Raw genomic sequence first — 14865 nt, 5'->3', positions numbered from 1 at the left:
AATAATTTTTTTTCTCTATATCATGGGCATGTGTAAGTGCCTTCCGTTACACCTTTTTTTTACTGCTTCTATCAGTTCGTATAGGTGAAAAGAATTTCACAGTACCCCAGTGGCCTAAGACACTGGCCTCCTAAGCCATGGATTGTGGGTCTTACTCTTTTCTGGAGTGGTTGAAATCAGAGTGGCGCAGCGGAAGCGTGCTGGGCCCATAACCCAGAGGTCGATGGATCGAAACCATCCTCTGCTAAACAGTTTATTTCTAGCAATGATGTGTGAACACATTTTTTTTTCTCGCTATAGCATGGGCATGTGTCAGTGCCTTCCGTTACACATTTTTTTTACTGCTTCTATCTGTTCGTATAGGTGAAAAAGATTTCACAGTACCCCAGTGGCCTAAGACACTGGCCTCCTAAGCCATGGATTGTGGGTCTTACTCTTTTCTGGAGTGGTTGAAAGCAGAGTGGCGCAGCGGAAGCGTGCTGGGCCAATAACCCAGACGTCGATGGATCGAAACCATCCTCTGCTAAACAGTTTATTTTTAGCAATGAAGTGCGAACAATATTTTTTTTTCTCTATATCATGGGCATGTGTAAGTGCCGTCCGTTACACCTTATTTTTACTGCTTCTATCAGTTCGTATAGGTCAAAAGGATTTCACAGTACCCCAGTGGCCTAAGACACTGGCCTGCTAATCCATGGATTGTGGGTCTTACTCTTTTCTGGAGTGGTTGAAAGCAGAGTGGCGCAGCGGAAGCCTGCTGGGCCCATAACCCAGAGGTCGATGGATCGAAACCATCCTCTGCTAAACAGCTTATTTTTAGCAATGAAGTTCGAACAATTAATTTTTTTCTCTATATCATGGGCATGTGTAAGTGCCTTCCGTTACACCTTTTTTTTACTGCTTCTATCAGTTCGTATAGGTGAAAAGGATTTCGCAGTACACCAGTGGCCTGAGACACTGGCCTCCTAAGCCATGGATTGTGATTCCTACTCTTTTCTGCATAGTCTAAAAGCAGAGTGGCGCAGCGGAAGCGTGCTGGGCCCATAACCCAGAGGTCGATGGATCGAAACCATCCTCTGCTAAACAGCTTATTTTTAGCAATGAAGTTCGAACAATTCATTTTTTTCTCTATATCATGGGCATGTGTAAGTGCCTTCCGTTACACATTTTTTTTACTGCTTCTATCAGTTCGTATAGGTGAAAAGGATTTCACAGTACCCCAGTGGCCTATGACACTGGCCTCCTAAGCCATGGATTGTGGGTCTTACTCTTTTCTGGAGTGGTTGAAAGCAGAGTGGCGCAGCGGAAGCGTGCTGGGCCCATAACCCAGAGGTCGATGGATCGAAACCATCCTCTGCTAAACAGTTTATTTCTAGCAATGATGTGTGAACACATGTTTTTTTCTCGCTATAGCATGGGCATGTGTCAGTGCCTTCCGTTACACATTTTTTTTACTGCTTCTATCTGTTCGTATAGGTGAAAAAGATTTCACAGTACACCAGTGGCCAGAGACACTGGCCTCCTAAGCCATGGATTGTGATTCCTACTCTTTTCACGGAGTGGTTGAAAGCAGAGTGGCGCAGCGGAAGCGTGCTGGGCCCAGAGGTCGATGGATCAAAACCATCCTCTGCTAAACAGTTTGTTTTTAGCATTGAAGTGCAAAGAAAAAAAATCTGCTATATCATGGGCATTTGTCAGTGCCTTCTGTTACACATTTTTTTTACTGCTTCAATGAGTTTGTACTGGTCGTAACTGAACTACAGTGCCCCAGTGGCCTAATGGATAAGGCACTGGCCTCCTAAGCCAGTGATTGTGCGTTCAAGTCCCATCTGCGGTGTTTGAAAGCAGAGTGGCGCAGCGGAAGCGTGCTGGGCCCATAACCCAGAGGTCGATGGATCGAAACCATCCTCTGCTAAACAGCTTATTTTTAGCAATGAAGTTTGAACAATTAATTTTTTCTCTATATCATGGGCATGTGTAAGTGCCTTCCGTTACACATTTTTTTACTGCTTCTATCAGTTCGTATAGGTGAAAAGGATTTCACAGTACCCCAGTGGCCTAAGACACTGGCCTCCTAAGCCATGGATTGTGGGTCTTACACTTTTCTGTAGTGGTTGAAAGCAGAGTGGCGCAGCGGAAGCGTGCTGGGCCCAGAGGTCGATGGATCGAAACCATCCTCTGCTAAACAGCTTATTTTTAGCAATGAAGTGTGAACAATTAATTATTTTCTCTATATCATGGGCATGTGTAAGTGCCTACCGTTACACCTTTTTTTACTGCGTCTATCAGTTCGTATAGGTGAAAAGGATTTCGCAGTACACCAGAGGCCTGAGACACTGGCCTCCTAAGCCATGGATTGCGATTCCTACTCTTTTCTGCATAGTCTAAAAGCAGAGTGGCGCAGCGGAAGCGTGCTGGGCCCATAACCCAGAGGTCGATGGATCGAAACCATCCTCTGCTAAACAGTTTATTTTTAGCAATGAAGTGCGAAGAATAATTTTTTTCTCTATATCATGGGCATGTGTAAGTGCCTTCCGTTACACCTTTTTTTACTGCTTCTATCAGTTCGTATAGGTGAAAAGAATTTCACAGTACCCCAGTGGCCTAAGACACTGGCCTCCTAAGCCATGGATTGTGGGTCTTACTCTTTTCTGGAGTGGTTGAAATCAGAGTGGCGCAGCGGAAGCGTGCTGGGCCCATAACCCAGAGGTCGATGGATCGAAACCATCCTCTGCTAAACACTTTATTTCTAGCAATGATGTGTGAACACATTTTTTTTTCTCGCTATAGCATGGGCATGTGTCAGTGCCTTCCGTTACACATTTTTTTTACTGCTTCTATCTGTTCGTATAGGTGAAAAAGATTTCACAGTACCCCAGTGGCCTAAGACACTGGCCTCCTAAGCCATGGATTGTGGGTCTTACTCTTTTCTGGAGTGGTTGAAAGCAGAGTGGCGCAGCGGAAGCGTGCTGGGCCAATAACCCAGACGTCGATGGATCGAAACCATCCTCTGCTAAACAGTTTATTTTTAGCAATGAAGTGCGAACAATATTTTTTTTCTCTATATCATGGGCATGTGTAAGTGCCGTCCGTTACACCTTATTTTTACTGCTTCTATCAGTTCGTATAGGTCAAAAGGATTTCACAGTACCCCAGTGGCCTAAGACACTGGCCTGCTAATCCATGGATTGTGGGTCTTACTCTTTTCTGGAGTGGTTGAAAGCAGAGTGGCGCAGCGGAAGCCTGCTGGGCCCATAACCCAGAGGTCGATGGATCGAAACCATCCTCTGCTAAACAGCTTATTTTTAGCAATGAAGTTCGAACAATTAATTTTTTTCTCTATATCATGGGCATGTGTAAGTGCCTTCCGTTACACATTTTTTTTACTGCTTCTATCAGTTCGTATAGGTGAAAAGGATTTCACAGTACCCCAGTGGCCTATGACACTGGCCTCCTAAGCCATGGATTGTGGGTCTTACTCTTTTCTGGAGTGGTTGAAAGCAGAGTGGCGCAGCGGAAGCGTGCTGGGCCCATAACCCAGAGGTCGATGGATCGAAACCATCCTCTGCTAAACAGTTTATTTCTAGCAATGATGTGTGAACACATGTTTTTTTCTCGCTATAGCATGGGCATGTGTCAGTGCCTTCCGTTACACATTTTTTTTACTGCTTCTATCTGTTCGTATAGGTGAAAAAGATTTCACAGTACACCAGTGGCCAGAGACACTGGCCTCCTAAGCCATGGATTGTGATTCCTACTCTTTTCACGGAGTGGTTGAAAGCAGAGTGGCACAGCGGAAGCGTGCTGGGCCCAGAGGTCGATGGATCAAAACCATCCTCTGCTAAACAGTTTGTTTTTAGCATTGAAGTGCAAAGAAAAAAAATCTGCTATATCATGGGCATTTGTAAGTGTCTTCCGTTACACATTTTTTTTACTGCTTCTATCAGTTCGTATAGGTGAAAAGGATTTCACAGTACCCCAGTGGCCTAAGACACTGGCCTCCTAAGCCATGGATTGTGGGTCTTACACTTTTCTGTAGTGGTTGAAAGCAGAGTGGCGCAGCGGAAGCGTGCTGGGCCCAGAGGTCGATGGATCAAAACCATCCTCTGCTAAACAGCTTATTTTTAGCAATGAAGTGCGAACAATTAATTTTTTTCTCTATATCATGGGCATGTGTAAGTGCCTACCGTTACACCTTTTTTTTACTGCGTCTATCAGTTCGTATAGGTGAAAAGGATTTCGCAGTACACCAGAGGCCTGAGACACTGGCCTCCTAAGCCATGGATTGCGATTCCTACTCTTTTCTGCATAGTCTAAAAGCAGAGTGGCGCAGCGGAAGCGTGCTGGGCCCATAACCCAGAGGTCGATGGATCGAAACCATCCTCTGCTAAACAGTTTATTTTTAGCAATGAAGTGCGAAGAATAATTTTTTTTCTCTATATCATGGGCATGTGTAAGTGCCTTCCGTTACACCTTTTTTTTACTGCTTCTATCAGTTCGTATAGGTGAAAAGGATTTCACAGTACCCCAGTGGCCTAAGACACTGGCCTCCTAAGCCATGGATTGTGGGTCTTACTCTTTTCTGGAGTGGTTGAAATCAGAGTGGCGCAGCGGAAGCGTGCTGGGCCCATAACCCAGAGGTCGATGGATCGAAACCATCCTCTGCTAAACAGTTTATTTCTAGCAATGATGTGTGAACACATTTTTTTTTCTCGCTATAGCATGGGCATGTGTCAGTGCCTTCCGTTACACATTTTTTTTACTGCTTCTATCTGTTCGTATAGGTGAAAATGATTTCACAGTACCCCAGTGGCCTAAGACACTGGCCTCCTAAGCCATGGATTGTGGGTCTTACTCTTTTCTGGAGTGGTTGAAAGCAGAGTGGCGCAGCGGAAGCGTGCTGGGCCCATAACCCAGAGGTCGATGGATTGAAACCATCCTCTGCTAAACAGCTTATTTTTAGCAATGAAGTGCGAACAATACATTTTTTTCTCTATATCATGGGCATGTGTAAGTGCCTTCCGTTACACATTTTTTTTACTGCTTCTATCAGTTCGTATAGGTGAAAAGGATTTCACAGTACCCCAGTGGCCTATGACACTGGCCTCCTAAGCCATGGATTGTGGGTCTTACTCTTTTCTGGAGTGGTTGAAAGCAGAGTGGCGCAGCGGAAGCGTGCTGGGCCAATAACCCAGACGTCGATGGATCGAAACCATCCTCTGCTAAACAGTTTATTTTTAGCAATGAAGTGCGAACAATATTTTTTTTTCTCTATATCATGGGCATGTGTAAGTGCCGTCCGTTACACCTTATTTTTACTGCTTCTATCAGTTCGTATAGGTCAAAAGGATTTCACAGTACCCCAGTGGCCTAAGACACTGGCCTCCTAAGCCATGGATTGTGGGTCTTACTCTTTTCTGCAGTGGTTGAAAGCAGAGTGGCGCAGCGGAAGCGTGCTGGGCCCATAACCCAGAGGTCGATGGATCGAAACCATCCTCTGCTAAACAGTTTATTTTTAGCAATGAAGTGCGAACAATAATTTTTTTTCTCTATATCATGGGCATGTGTAAGTGCCTTCCGTTACACATTTTTTTTACTGCTTCTATCAGTTCGTATAGGTGAAAAGGATTTCACAGTACCCCAGTGGCCTAAGACACTGGCCTCCTAAGCCATGGATTGTGGGTCTTACACTTTTCTGTAGTGGTTGAAAGCAGAGTGGCGCAGCGGAAGCGTGCTGGGCCCAGAGGTCGATGGATCGAAACCATCCTCTGCTAAACAGCTTATTTTTAGCAATGAAGTGCGAACAATTAATTATTTTCTCTATATCATGGGCATGTGTAAGTGCCTACCGTTACACCTTTTTTTTACTGCGTCTATCAGTTCGTATAGGTGAAAAGGATTTCGCAGTACACCAGAGGCCTGAGACACTGGCCTCCTAAGCCATGGATTGCGATTCCTACTCTTTTCTGCATAGTCTAACAGCAGAGTGGCGCAGCGGAAGCGTGCTGGGCCCATAACCCAGAGGTCGATGGATCGAAACCATCCTCTGCTAAACAGTTTATTTTTAGCAATGAAGTGCGAAGAATAATTTTTTTTCTCTATATCATGGGCATGTGTAAGTGCCTTCCGTTACACCTTTTTTTTACTGCTTCTATCAGTTCGTATAGGTGAAAAGGATTTCACAGTACCCCAGTGGCCTAAGACACTGGCCTCCTAAGCCATGGATTGTGGGTCTTACTCTTTTCTGGAGTGGTTGAAAGCAGAGTGGCGCAGCGGAAGCGTGCTGGGCCCATAACCCAGAGGTCGATGGATCGAAACCATCCTCTGCTAAACAGTTTATTTTTAGCAATGAAGTGCGAACAATATTTTTTTTTCTCTATATCATGGGCATGTGTAAGTGCCGTCCGTTACACCTTATTTTTACTGCTTCTATCAGTTCGTATAGGTCAAAAGGATTTCACAGTACCCCAGTGGCCTAAGACACTGGCCTCCTAAGCCATGGATTGTGGGTCTTACTCTTTTCTGCAGTGGTTGAAAGCAGAGTGGCGCAGCGGAAGCGTGCTGGGCCCATAACCCAGAGGTCGATGGATCGAAACCATCCTCTGCTAAACAGTTTATTTTTAGCAATGAAGTGCGAACAATAATTTTTTTTCTCTATATCATGGGCATGTGTAAGTGCCTTCCGTTACACATTTTTTTTACTGCTTCTATCAGTTCGTATAGGTGAAAAGGATTTCGCAGTACACCAGTGGCCTGAGACACTGGCCTCCTAAGCCATGGATTGTGATTCCTACTCTTTTCTGCATAGTCTAAAAGCAGAGTGGCGCAGCGGAAGCGTGCTGGGCCCATAACCCAGAGGTCGATGGATCGAAACCATCCTCTGCTAAACAGCTTATTTTTAGCAATGAAGTTCGAACAATTAATTTTTTTCTCTATATCATGGGCATGTGTAAGTGCCTTCCGTTACACATTTTTTTACTGCTTCTATCAGTTCGTATAGGTGAAAAGGATTTCACAGTACCCCAGTGGCCTATGACACTGGCCTCCTAAGCCATGGATTGTGGGTCTTACTCTTTTCTGGAGTGGTTGAAAGCAGAGTGGCGCAGCGGAAGCGTGCTGGGCCCATGACCCAGAGGTCGATGGATCGAAACCATCCTCTGCTAAACAGTTTATTTCTAGCAATGATGTGTGAACACATGTTTTTTTCTCGCTATAGCATGGGCATGTGTCAGTGCCTTCCGTTACACATTTTTTTTACTGCTTCTATCTGTTCGTATAGGTGAAAAAGATTTCACAGTACACCAGTGGCCAGAGACACTGGCCTCCTAAGCCATGGATTGTGATTCCTACTCTTTTCACGGAGTGGTTGAAAGCAGAGTGGCGCAGCGGAAGCGTGCTGGGCCCAGAGGTCGATGGATCAAAACCATCCTCTGCTAAACAGTTTGTTTTTAGCATTGAAGTGCAAAGAAAAAAAATCTGCTATATCATGGGCAATTGTCAGTGCCTTCTGTTACACATTTTTTTTACAGCTTCAATGAGTTTGTACTGGTCGTAACTGAACTACAGTGCCCCAGTGGCCTAATGGATAAGGCACTGGCCTCCTAAGCCAGTGATTGTGGGTTCAAGTCCCATCTGCGGTGTTTGAAAGCAGAGTGGCGCAGCGGAAGCGTGCTGGGCCCATAACCCAGAGGTCGATGGATCGAAACCATCCTCTGCTAAACAGTTTATTTTTAGCAATGAAGTGCGAACAATACATTTTTTTCTCTATATCATGGGCATGTGTAAGTGCCTTCCGTTACACATTTTTTTTACTGCTTCTATCAGTTCGTATAGGTGAAAAGGATTTCACAGTACCCCAGTGGCCTAAGACACTGGCCTCCTAAGCCATGGATTGTGGGTCTTACTCTTTTCTGGAGTGGTTGAAAGCAGAGTGGCGCAGCGGAAGCGTGCTGGGCCCAGAGGTCGATGGATCGAAACCATCCTCTGCTAAACAGCTTATTTTTAGCAATGAAGTTCGAACAATTATTTTTTTTCTCTATATCATGGGCATGTGTAAGTGCCTTCCGTTACACCTTTTTTTTACTGCTTCTATCAGTTCGTATAGGTGAAAAGGATTTCGCAGTACACCAGTGGCCTGAGACACTGGCCTCCTAAGCCATGGATTGTGATTCCTACTCTTTTCTGCAAAGTCTAAAAGCAGAGTGGCGCAGCGGAAGCGTGCTGGGCCCATAACCCAGAGGTCGATGGATCGAAACCATCCTCTGCTAAACAGCTTATTTTTAGCAATGAAGTTCGAACAATTAATTTTTTTCTCTATATCATGGGCATGTGTAAGTGCCTTCCGTTACACATTTTTTTTACTGCTTCTATCAGTTCGTATAGGTGAAAAGGATTTCGCAGTACACCAGTGGCCTGAGACACTGGCCTCCTAAGACATGGATTGTGGGTCTTACTCTTTTCTGGATAGTCTAAAAGCAGAGTGGCGCAGCGGAAGCGTGCTGGGCCCATAACCCAGAGCTTGATGGATCGAAACCATCGTCTGCTAAACAGTTTATTTCTAGCAATGATGTGTGAACACATTTTTTTTTCTCGCTATAGCATGGGCATGTGTAAGTGCCTTCCGTTACACCTTTTTTTACTGCTTCTATCAGTTCGTATAGGTGAAAAGGATTTCGCAGTACACCAGTGGCCTGAGACACTGGCCTCCTAAGACATGGATTGTGGGTCTTACTCTTTTCTGGATAGTCTAAAAGCAGAGTGGCGCAGCGGAGCGTGCTGGGCCCATAACCCAGAGGTCGATGGACCGAAACCATCCTCTGCTAAACAGTTTATTTTTAGCAATGAAGTGCGAACAATACATTTTTTTCTCTATATCATGGGCATGTGTAAGTGCCTTCCGTTACACATTTTTTTACTGCTTCTATCAGTTCGTATAGGTGAAAAGGATTTCACAGTACCCCAGTGGCCTAAGACACTGGCATACTAAGCCATGGATTGTGGGTCTTACTCTTTTCTGGAGTGGTTGAAAGCAGAGTGGCGCAGCGGAAGCGTGCTGGGCCCAGAGGTCGATGGATCGAAACCATCCTCTGCTAAACAGCTTATTTTTAGCAATGAAGTTCGAACAATAAATTTTTTTCTCTATATCATGGGCATGTGTAAGTGCCTTCCGTTACACATTTTTTTTACTGCTTCTATCAGTTCGTATAGGTGAAAAGGATTTCACAGTACCCCAGTGGCCTAAGACACTGGCCTCCTAAGCCATGGATTGTGGGTCTTACTCTTTTCTGGAGAGGTTGAAAGCAGAGTGGCGCAGCGGAAGCGTGCTGGGCCCATAACCCAGAGGTCGATGGATCGAAACCATCCTCTGCTAAACAGCTTATTTTTAGCAATGAAGTGCGAACAATACATTTTTTTCTCTATATCATGGGCATGTGTAAGTGCCTTCCGTTACACCTTATTTTTACTGCTTCTATCAGTTCGTATAGGTCAAAAGGATTTCACAGTACCCCAGTGGCCTAAGACACTGGCCTCCTAAGCCATGGATTGTGGGTCTTACTCTTTTCTGCAGTGGTTGAAAGCAGAGTGGCGCAGCGGAAGCGTGCTGGGCCCATAACCCAGAGGTCGATGGATCGAAACCATCCTCTGCTAAACAGTTTATTTTTAGCAATGAAGTGCGAACAATAATTTTTTTTCTCTATATCATGGGCATGTGTAAGTGCCTTCCGTTACACATTTTTTTTACTGCTTCTATCAGTTCGTATAGGTGAAAAGGATTTCGCAGTACACCAGTGGCCTGAGACACTGGCCTCCTAAGCCATGGATTGTGATTCCTACTCTTTTCTGCATAGTCTAAAAGCAGAGTGGCGCAGCGGAAGCGTGCTGGGCCCATAACCCAGAGGTCGATGGATCGAAACCATCCTCTGCTAAACAGCTTATTTTTAGCAATGAAGTTCGAACAATTAATTTTTTTCTCTATATCATGGGCATGTGTAAGTGCCTTCCGTTACACATTTTTTTTACTGCTTCTATCAGTTCGTATAGGTGAAAAGGATTTCACAGTACCCCAGTGGCCTATGACACTGGCCTCCTAAGCCATGGATTGTGGGTCTTACTCTTTTCTGGAGTGGTTGAAAGCAGAGTGGCGCAGCGGAAGCGTGCTGGGCCCATGACCCAGAGGTCGATGGATCGAAACCATCCTCTGCTAAACAGTTTATTTCTAGCAATGATGTGTGAACACATGTTTTTTTCTCGCTATAGCATGGGCATGTGTCAGTGCCTTCCGTTACACATTTTTTTACTGCTTCTATCTGTTCGTATAGGTGAAAAAGATTTCACAGTACACCAGTGGCCAGAGACACTGGCCTCCTAAGCCATGGATTGTGATTCCTACTCTTTTCACGGAGTGGTTGAAAGCAGAGTGGCGCAGCGGAAGCGTGCTGGGCCCAGAGGTCGATGGATCAAAACCATCCTCTGCTAAACAGTTTGTTTTTAGCATTGAAGTGCAAAGAAAAAAAATCTGCTATATCATGGGCATTTGTCAGTGCCTTCTGTTACACATTTTTTTTACAGCTTCAATGAGTTAGTACTGGTCGTAACTGAACTACAGTGCCCCAGTGGCCTAATGGATAAGGCACTGGCCTCCTAAGCCAGTGATTGTGGGTTCAAGTCCCATCTGCGGTGTTTGAAAGCAGAGTGGCGCAGCGGAAGCGTGCTGGGCCCATAACCCAGAGGTCGATGGATCGAAACCATCCTCTGCTAAACAGTTTATTTTTAGCAATGAAGTGCGAACAATACATTTTTTTCTCTATATCATGGGCATGTGTAAGTGCCTTCCGTTACACATTTTTTTTACTGCTTCTATCAGTTCGTATAGGTGAAAAGGATTTCACAGTACCCCAGTGGCCTAAGACACTGGCCTCCTAAGCCATGGATTGTGGGTCTTACTCTTTTCTGGAGTGGTTGAAAGCAGAGTGGCGCAGCGGAAGCGTGCTGGGCCCAGAGGTCGATGGATCGAAACCATCCTCTGCTAAACAGCTTATTTTTAGCAATGAAGTTCGAACAATTATTTTTTTCTCTATATCATGGGCATGTGTAAGTGCCTTCCGTTACACCTTTTTTTACTGCTTCTATCAGTTCGTATAGGTGAAAAGGATTTCGCAGTACACCAGTGGCCTGAGACACTGGCCTCCTAAGCCATGGATTGTGATTCCTACTCTTTTCTGCAAAGTCTAAAAGCAGAGTGGCGCAGCGGAAGCGTGCTGGGCCCATAACCCAGAGGTCGATGGATCGAAACCATCCTCTGCTAAACAGCTTATTTTTAGCAATGAAGTTCGAACAATTAATTTTTTTCTCTATATCATGGGCATGTGTAAGTGCCTTCCGTTACACATTTTTTTTACTGCTTCTATCAGTTCGTATAGGTGAAAAGGATTTCGCAGTACACCAGTGGCCTGAGACACTGGCCTCCTAAGACATGGATTGTGATTCCTACTCTTTTCTGTATAGTCTAAAAGCAGAGTGGCGCAGCGGAAGCGTGCTGGGCCCATAACCCAGAGGTCGATGGATCGAAACCATCCTCTGCTAAACAGCTTATTTTTAGCAATGAAGTTCGAACAATTAATTTTTTTCTCTATATCATGGGCATGTGTAAGTGCCTTCCGTTACACATTTTTTTTACTGCTTCTATCAGTTCGTATAGGTGAAAAGGATTTCACAGTACCCCAGTGGCCTATGACACTGGCCTCCTAAGCCATGGATTGTGGGTCATACTCTTTTCTGGAGTGGTTGAAAGCAGAGTGGCGCAGCGGAAGCGTGCTGGGCCCATAACCCAGAGCTTGATGGATCGAAACCATCGTCTGCTAAACAGTTTATTTCTAGCAATGATGTGTGAACACATTTTTTTTTCTCGCTATAGCATGGGCATGTGTAAGTGCCTTCCGTTACACCTTTTTTTTACTGCTTCTATCAGTTCGTATAGGTGAAAAGGATTTCGCAGTACACCAGTGGCCTGAGACACTGGCCTCCTAAGACATGGATTGTGGGTCTTACTCTTTTCTGGATAGTCTAAAAGCAGAGTGGCGCAGCGGAAGCGTGCTGGGCCCATAACCCAGAGGTCGATGGACCGAAACCATCCTCTGCTAAACAGTTTATTTTTAGCAATGAAGTGCGAACAATACATTTTTTTCTCTATATCATGGGCATGTGTAAGTGCCTTCCGTTACACATTTTTTTTACTGCTTCTATCAGTTCGTATAGGTGAAAAGGATTTCACAGTACCCCAGTGGCCTAAGACACTGGCATACTAAGCCATGGATTGTGGGTCTTACTCTTTTCTGGAGTGGTTGAAAGCAGAGTGGCGCAGCGGAAGCGTGCTGGGCCCAGAGGTCGATGGATCGAAACCATCCTCTGCTAAACAGCTTATTTTTAGCAATGAAGTTCGAACAATAAATTTTTTTCTCTATATCATGGGCATGTGTAAGTGCCTTCCGTTACACATTTTTTTTACTGCTTCTATCAGTTCGTATAGGTGAAAAGGATTTCACAGTACCCCAGTGGCCTAAGACACTGGCCTCCTAAGCCATGGATTGTGGGTCTTACTCTTTTCTGGAGAGGTTGAAAGCAGAGTGGCGCAGCGGAAGCGTGCTGGGCCCATAACCCAGAGGTCGATGGATCGAAACCATCCTCTGCTAAACAGCTTATTTTTAGCAATGAAGTGCGAACAATACATTTTTTTCTCTATATCATGGGCATGTGTAAGTGCCTTCCGTTACACCTTTTTTTTACTGCTTCTATCAGTTCGTATAGGTGAAAAGGATTTCGCAGTACACCAGTGGCCTGAGACACTGGCCTCCTAAGCCATGGATTGTGATTCCTACTCTTTTCTGCATAGTCTAAAAGCAGATTGGCGCAGCGGAAGCGTGCTGGGCCCATAATCCAGAGGTCGATGGATCGAAACCATCCTATGCTGAACAGTTTATTTTTAGCAATGAATTGCGAACAATACATTTTTTTCTCTATATCATGGGCATGTGTAAGTGCCTTCCGTTACACATTTTTTTTACTGCTTCTATCAGTTCGTATAGGTGAAAAGGATTTCACAGTACCCCAGTGGCCTAAGACACTGGCCTCCTAAGCCATGGATTGTGGGTCTTACTCTTTTCTGGAGTGGTTGAAAGCAGAGTGGCGCAGCCGAAGCGTGCTGGGCCCATAACCCAGAGGTCAATGGATTGAAACCATCCTCTGCTAAACAGCTTATTTTTAGCAATGAAGTTCGAACAATTAATTTTTTTCTCTATATCATGGGCATGTGTAAGTGCCTTCCGTTACACCTTTTTTTTACTGCTTCTATCAGTTCGTATAGGTGAAAAGGATTTCACAGTACCCCAGTGGCCTAAGACACTGGCCTCCTAAGCCATGGATTGTGGGTCTTACTCTTTTCTGCAGTGGTTGAAAGCAGAGTGGCGCAGCGGAAGCGTGCTGGGCCCATAACCCAGAGGTCGATGGATCGAAACCATCCTCTGCTAAACAGTTTATTTCTAGCAATGATGTGTGAACACATTTTTTTTTCTCGCTATAGCATGGGCATGTGTCAGTGCCTTCCGTTACACATTTTTTTTTACTGCTTCTATCAGTTCGTATAGGTGAAAAAGATTTCACAGTACACCAGTGGCCAGAGACACTGGCCTCCTAAGCCATGGATTGTGATTCCTACTCTTTTCACGGAGTGGTTGAAAGCAGAGTGGCGCAGCGGAAGCGTGCTGGGCCCAGAGGTCGATGGATCGAAACCATCCTCTGCTAAACAGTTTGTTTTTAGCATTGAAGTGCGAAGAAAAGAAATCTGCTATATCATGGTCATTTGTCAGTGCCTTCTGTTACACATTTTTTTTACTGCTTCAATGAGTTTGTACTGGTCGTAAATGAACTACAGTGCCCCAGTGGCCTAATGGATAAGGCACTGGCCTCCTAAGCCAGTGATTGTGGGTTCAAGTCCCATCTGGGGTGTTTGAAAGCAGAGTGGCGCAGCGGAAGCGTGCTGGGCCCATAACCCAGAGGTCGATGGATCGAAACCATCCTCTGCTAAACAGTTTATTTTTAGCAATGAAGTGCGAACAATAATTTTTTTTCTCTATATCATGGGCATGTGTAAGTGCCTTCCGTTACACCTTTTTTTTACTGCTTCTATCAGTTCGTATAGGTGAAAAGGATTTCGCAGTACACCAGTGGCCTGAGACACTGGCCTCCTAAGACATGGATTGTGATTCCTACTCTTTTCTGTATAGTCTAAAAGCAGAGTGGCGCAGCGGAAGCGTGCTGGGCCCATAACCCAGAGGTCGATGGATCGAAACCATCCTCTGCTAAACAGTTTATTTTTAGCAATGAAGTGCGAACAATACATTTTTTTCTCTATATCATGGGCATGTGTAAGTGCCTTCCGTTACACATTTTTTTTACTGCTTCTATCAGTTCGTATAGGTGAAAAGGATTTCACAGTACCCCAGTGGCCTATGACACTGGCCTCCTAAGCCATGGATTGTGGGTCATACTCTTTTCTGGAGTGGTTGAAAGCAGAGTGGCGCAGCGGAAGCGTGCTGGGCCCATAACCCAGAGCTTGATGGATCGAAACCATCGTCTGCTAAACAGTTTATTTCTAGCAATGATGTGTGAACACATTTTTTTCTCGCTATAGCATGGGCATGTGTAAGTGCCTTCCGTTACACCTTTTTTTACTGCTTCTATCAGTTCGTATAGGTGAAAAGGATTTCGCAGTACACCAGTGGCCTGAGACACTGGCCTCCTAAGACATGGATTGTGGGTCTTACTCTTTTCTGGATAGTCTAAAAGCAGAGTGGCGCAGCGGAGCGTGCT

The 14865-nt window shown here is 45.0% G+C and overlaps 6 non-coding genes across 6 annotated transcripts; all 6 read left to right on the top strand.

Annotated features, from left to right (window-relative positions):
* Positions 1–454: 454 nt before the first annotated feature.
* Positions 455–526, top strand: trnai-aau (transfer RNA isoleucine (anticodon AAU)). The gene has a single exon. It is a non-coding gene; the product is annotated as a tRNA-Ile (tRNA).
* A 2418-nt stretch (positions 527–2944) lies between these two features.
* Positions 2945–3016, top strand: trnai-aau (transfer RNA isoleucine (anticodon AAU)). Its single transcript has one exon. It is a non-coding gene; the product is annotated as a tRNA-Ile (tRNA).
* Positions 3017–5153: 2137 nt separating this feature from the next.
* Positions 5154–5225, top strand: trnai-aau (transfer RNA isoleucine (anticodon AAU)). The gene has a single exon. It is a non-coding gene; the product is annotated as a tRNA-Ile (tRNA).
* A 2342-nt stretch (positions 5226–7567) lies between these two features.
* trnar-ccu (transfer RNA arginine (anticodon CCU)) lies at positions 7568–7640 on the top strand. The gene has a single exon. It is a non-coding gene; the product is annotated as a tRNA-Arg (tRNA).
* Positions 7641–10607: 2967 nt separating this feature from the next.
* trnar-ccu (transfer RNA arginine (anticodon CCU)) lies at positions 10608–10680 on the top strand. Its single transcript has one exon. It is a non-coding gene; the product is annotated as a tRNA-Arg (tRNA).
* A 3248-nt stretch (positions 10681–13928) lies between these two features.
* Positions 13929–14001, top strand: trnar-ccu (transfer RNA arginine (anticodon CCU)). Its single transcript has one exon. It is a non-coding gene; the product is annotated as a tRNA-Arg (tRNA).
* The last annotated feature ends 864 nt before the right edge of the window (positions 14002–14865 follow it).

The sequence above is a fragment of the Salmo salar genome, chromosome ssa17, assembly GCF_905237065.1.
Source record: "Salmo salar chromosome ssa17, Ssal_v3.1, whole genome shotgun sequence".
Classification (NCBI taxonomy): domain Eukaryota; kingdom Metazoa; phylum Chordata; class Actinopteri; order Salmoniformes; family Salmonidae; genus Salmo; species Salmo salar.
Note: the sequence above shows the minus strand (reverse complement) of the source record. Positions and strands in the feature narration are given on the sequence as shown.